A 6,000-nucleotide genomic window follows, 5' to 3' on the forward strand; every position below is an offset into this window, starting at 1 on the left:
CCTGGGCAGTTGCTGAGGCGGCATGGGGAAGTGGGGGCGTCAGTGACCCATCGTGTGCCACGCATCAAGCCTGGCCCGCAGGCGGTTGGGGATTGCGTCGCTCCGCCCTCTCCTCTTCGCCTTCGCTCCTAAGCAAGACCAAGCGCGTCATGGGCTCGGTGGCTATTGTCGGGGTTCTAGGACCGGGGTACCTAGACCCGTCTCCCTATGACCCAGCGCGTGGCTCCACCGACGGCCCAGCGCGGCCCAGCATCGAGACTTCACAAGACAGACCCTCGCGAGGCCCCTGCCTCATGACGCGAACTACATCGAGGCCTCCTAAGGAGCGGCCTCCCAAGGCTGCCTCCCGAGGAACAGACATCTCTAGGCTTGCACCCCACCTCGCGAGGCGCATGGTGATGTGAGCTATGATGACCACAGCCAAGAAGGCGCCACCAGGCGCAGGCAAGGATTGTTTCCTCATTGGTGATAGAGGGACAAATCCAACACCCGTGTTCCCAAGGAATCCCCAAAGCTTTCCTCTTCGGTACAACAAGACCATGACCATGGGCTCGGCAGGACAGAGGTCATCAACGAGCCCACCGGCGCGTCATGACCAGAAGCTTTGCACGCGAAGACCACCTTTAGTCAGGATAGGGTGTACTCCTATCCCCCTTCGAATTTGGCACACCCTATCCCCCTTTGAATTTGGCCGCTGTGGGATCCCTTCCCGCCTAAAGCCTTGGGGAAGAGGACCGGGGCCAGTATAAATATAGGCTAGTCTCCACCGTAGAGAGCTAGTCCAACCCATTCACCCCTTGAGCCCTCCAAAGGCAGCTCAATCTTGTACTAGTTCATCCTCATCCTCCTCACAAGGCAATCCACCACAAAGCAGGAGTAGGGTTTTACACCGCAAGGTGGCCCAAACCTGGGTAAATCTCCGTGTCCCATTCCTCTTCCATCTCGCTCGAGCACGACGGAGCATCGCCATGAGACAATGAGCGGAAAGCAGTAGCGTAGCAGAGTTCTTTGTGCTCACCCCAGAGTGCGAACCTTTCTTTGGGTCCGCAAAGCCTCGGTTCCGACAGGCAGAACTCCTAAAATTGGACATTCTGGTAATCTGGATGCTAAAACTTTTGTTTAGGGACAGGGTAACGTTATAGGAAAAGAAACCATCCAAGAATTATTTAATTGTGTTGGAACTTGGCTTGTGATGATGCTCTTATACTTAAAAGGACTAAAACTTATGTGGAAACTATTTCAGCACTTGTTCTAAAGCTTGAAAATTGATTTATTCGTACTCATCCTACTTTGCAAATATTGTTTTATGAGCTACCCATTATAAAGGACCCTAAAGCTAAAAAGATAGCCACACTTGTTCTTATGAATGAATTTCATCACATAGTGTGGGAAGCTAGGGAATTTTTTATTTTTATGGTACGAACCGTGAAAACCTGGTAATAGATGAGATCCTTTACTATAGTGACTATGTTTTAAGACATTTCCTTGGTAATAATCAAATCTTGGATCGTAGCCAGAAATCAAAGGGGATACGTAGATGGACAACTTGACAATGCTAAAATTTCTATGGATAAATGTGTTTCAAGTTATATTTTAAAAACCTCCTAACAAAAACACATCTATGGAAAATAAGACTAAAGATGATAATACTTTAATCTATGTATTTTGCCTAGCTAGGGGCATAAAACGACAGCGCTTGTTGGGAGGCAACCCAATAGTTATCTTTGAATTTTCGATTTTCTTTCTGTTTTTCAATAAATATACAATTATACTTCAGTTATGATTGTGTTTTTTATGTTTTAAATAGTGTTTATGCCAAGTAAAGCCTATAGGATCATCTTGGGTGATAGTTCATTTGATCCTATTGAAAAACAGAAACTTTTGCTTCCAGTAGCTGAATTGTTAAAAATCACAAAAGCGGCGACTTTTTTTTGATTTTTTAAACAAGAATGATATACAAATTGCATACATTGTCCAAAGTTTTCACAATTTTTGGAGTAATATAAGTATGGACAAAGTCTACTTTTTACAAATTCTATTTTCCTTGCATTGTGTGCTTATTTTGATGAATCTATGGATTGTATCGGGGGGTATAAGCAATGGTGTCGGATTTAGGGATCCGGCAACCCTTGAGAGGTTCGAACTCTGGGGAGCGTGCGGAGAACTCAACCTTCCTAGCCTACCTACTCGCGATCCTCCTAAGCCTAGCGCGTCGAGCTCAAATAGACACAAAGACACAGAGATTTATACTGGTTCGGGCCACCGTTGTGGTGTAATACTCTAATCCAGTGTGGTGTGTTGGATTTCCTCGAGGGGCTATGGATGAACTAGTACAGTGGATGAAGAAGCCTGAGGAGGTGAGGTGTTCTTGAGCTGTTGTGATACTCTACTTGCTCTGATCTCTGTCCTCCTCGGTCCCTTTCTATGGTGGTGGCTAGGTCCTATATATAGTGGGCTTCGTCCTCTTCCCAAATATGAGCGGGAAGGGATTCCCCAATGGCGGGATATGAAAGGGGACAAGTAGTATAGTCTATCCTGACAAAAGTTGTCTTTGCCTGCGAAAAGCCTCTGGTCGTGACGCTGCGGTGGTCTTGGTGATGACCTCCGTCCTGTCGTCCTGGCGTTCTTGGTCTTCTTGCACAAGAATGGAAACCTTTTAGCTGATTCCTCAGGACTCTGCGCCTGTGGCTTGCCTCCCTTACACAGAAGAGGAAACCTGCGCTGTGTGCCCGCCTGGCACCCGCCTGGCCTCGGTCATGACGGTTCACGTCCGTTGAGCCTCATGAGATAACTTGCATAGAACTCTCCGCCACTTAGGAGCCCTCCTGAGGAGGCCACTTCCTTCGGAGGTCTTGGCGTCATCTGCCTCATGAGGCTTGGCCCCTCGCGACGGTCTCACGGTGTTGGCGCTAAAGCTGGGCCGTACCAGGCCGTAGGCAGGCAGGGCTGGATACCCCCGAATCCAGGATGCCGACAGTAGCCCCTGGGCCCAAAGCGCGCTTGGACTCGGCTTCCAGGCGAAGCCAAAAGGCAAGGGCGGAGCACCGTGGGCCCTATCAGGCTGCGGCCCTGAAGACACGTGGTGGTTGATGGGCCATGGGCGTCTCCACTTCCCCACGCCGCCTTGATATTCGGTAGACCCAGAAGCCGCCCGTTGTTAGTGCAACTCGCCCTTCACAGTGTACCTTGTCCGGCTCTTGTTTCCTCATTCCCAATCTTGACGCCGCGTCCATAGATCTGGTGCCGGCGCCTCGCCCTCTCTTGGTATTCGCCATGGCTCACAAGCCGAGGAAGAAGAAGAAGGGGAAGCCGCTCACACCGGTCGGTCCTGCACCAGCCCTGGAGCCAGCCCTTGAGCAGTTGACAGTAATCAATAAGAGGGGCTGGAGAAGGTTCGCCATGCGCTCGCCACCGATTCCAATGAGGGGAGGGCGATGGCTATCCGCCCTGCATCTTGGCGAACTAGAGAGATGAGTTCCACTGAGATTCCCATCCATCTCCATGCTTTTCTTGCTGGGTTGATTTCTCCCTTCTCCCCTTTATTCAATGTCGTGATGTCGCATTACTAGAGCCATCTGCTGCATCTGGACCCTCGCTCCATCATCCTCCTCGCTGTCTTTGCCTTCCTCTGCGAGGCCATGGTGGGCATCACTCCCTCCGTGGCCTTGTTTCTCCATTTCTTCCTGCTCCGGTTGGTGGACCCTGTCAATGCTCTGCGTGCGCGACCTTTGAAGTCGTGGCCGCGACAGCTGGCTCGGGAATCGACTTCGAGCTTTTTCCTATCGCGAAGGGATTCCGGAAGCAGTGGCTCCTGATGGACGCTCGCGCATTCAGCCCCCTGCTCATGATTCCTGGGTCGCCGGCTTCGCCAAGCTCCGGCTAGTGCCATGAGAAGCTCACTGACCGACGTCTTGCTTTTGTTTGGAAGAGGTTGGCGAGGCTCCAGGAACTGGAGGTTACGGCGCCTATGGTGGTGAAGGAATTCGTGAAGTAGCACCATTTTCGCCCGATGTGGGACTTCACAGGCGCCGGAGATCCGATGAGGCTGCAGAAGCCATCGCTTGGTGCTGATACCTTGAGCGTGGTGCTCAAGCTTCTGACTGGCGAGCCCGAGCCTGCTGACCTTCCAGGGGGTGGCTGCCTTCAAACAAGGAGGCCTACGGGGGGAAGATGCCTCTGTTCGATGAGTGGGGGTTGCTTCCTAAGGCCATTGAGGGGCCTCGTGAGAATCCCGTCTTCGTGGCTTCTCTCTTGACCGACCCTGCCGCATGCACCCCGAGTGTGGAGGCAGGGGGCGCGCGCCTCCATCAACTGTCGAGAGCTCCTCCGGAGGCCCGGCCTCGCTAGAGGCTTAGGAGCCCGATGCTTTTGGGGCCTAGGAAGGAGCCGCCACAGAACCTGTGCAACCCCAGGCTTCGGAGGCAGGGGCTTCTGATGCCTGGGACGGTGGCTCCAGAGCGGCTGCTGATGATGAGGAGCCCACCGCTGGCCCTAGAGCCGTGAGCCAGAATGTCTCACCGGGTTCCCCTACCCTTGGGACCCCTGCTCCAAATACCACGCTGAGCGCTCCCCCTCCCGAGGATCGTCCGTCGGGACCTGGTCGGTGCCGCCTGTGCCTCGAGTCGCTCCTGAAGAGGAAGAGGTCCCCGTGCCACGACGATGGCACCCGTCGGCCGTTGAAGCCGAGGAGATATGTGGCCGCCGATGAGTAAGTACCTTTGCTCTTGACCCCCAAGCGCGCCGTATTTTCTCATGGCCGAGGTTTTGTAGGGTCTCCACGAAGGTGAAACATCGGGAGGTAGGCACCCCCAAGGACTCCATCTTGGTGCATGCTCGCAGCCCCCAGCGCCCCGAGCCTGCACAAGGCGTGGGACCAACTCCATCCAACATGATGCCGCGAGGGTGCCCCGAAGCCGGGCCCCATGTTCTCTCCCCCCGCGACTCTGCCCGCGAGGCGAGGGGTGCGCCGGTGGCGCTTCCTCTTGTCACCGCTGGCTAGGGGGTGCCCTCTGGGCAGCCTTCGTCTTCAAGCTATGGGGCTACGCCAGCAAGCCCCCGGCCGGCGACTGGAGGAGCGCCCAGCAACTCCCGGGCGGCTTCCGAAGCGGGTGAAGATCTTGGCGAAGAGCTCGCGTTTGCTCGTGGGTGTAGCACGGTGCGCTTCGGGATTTTTGGTGAAGCGATGCATGCGATGGTCCATCTTGGTGGGGAGCTTGCCAACATTGATACCAGGCTTGAGGTAGAGAACCCCTGCTTGAAGGATGAGTGGTAGTGGTTGAAGGTGGCCATCAACCTCGGGAAGTTTTGGTGTGACGAGGCTGAAGCGCGCGTTGCGGCCTCGCTCGTGGATTCTCGTTGTAACGCCCCGGATCCGATGCACCAGGTGTCTTCCAGTTATTCGTCGTTGTTGCCATGTCGTTTGCTTGGGTGTTGCATTTTTCCATGTCATCATCTGCATGTTTTTCAAAACTTGCATCCGTTCGGGTTCCCCCGGTTCTCTCCGTTGTCCGTTCGGAGTCCAGACCTCTCGCACGCGCCCTTCGCCCCTCTCAGACCTTGTTTCGTGAGCGGGAGAAAAACATTCTCGAAATGGGATGAGATTTGCCAAGTGGCCTTGGTATATCACCGGCAGGTCGTCCGTCAAATTTCATTCCATTCGGAGGTCGTTTGATGCCCCAACGGTTAACCGCGTAGCCCGAAACCCCCTCTACTTTGTATCCCAGCACCCCCTCCAAAGTGGCCAAATAACCCATCCTAACCCCCTTCATGCTCTCGGCCGTTCAATCACGATCGTGTGGGCAAAAACCGCACCTCATTTGGACTCTCCTAGCTCCCTCTATCAATATATATGTGATCCTCCCTGAAATCCAACAGTCCAAACCCTAGCCTCCACCTACCTTCGCTGCCGGACATGTCCGTTTCCCACCGGACGAAATCGCACCGCCGCTCGCAGCCAACCATAGCTCGCCACGTGTCTCCGCCAGACTCTTTCTCTCCTCC

This window comes from Triticum aestivum, chromosome 4B, assembly GCF_018294505.1.
Source record: "Triticum aestivum cultivar Chinese Spring chromosome 4B, IWGSC CS RefSeq v2.1, whole genome shotgun sequence".
Classification (NCBI taxonomy): domain Eukaryota; kingdom Viridiplantae; phylum Streptophyta; class Magnoliopsida; order Poales; family Poaceae; genus Triticum; species Triticum aestivum.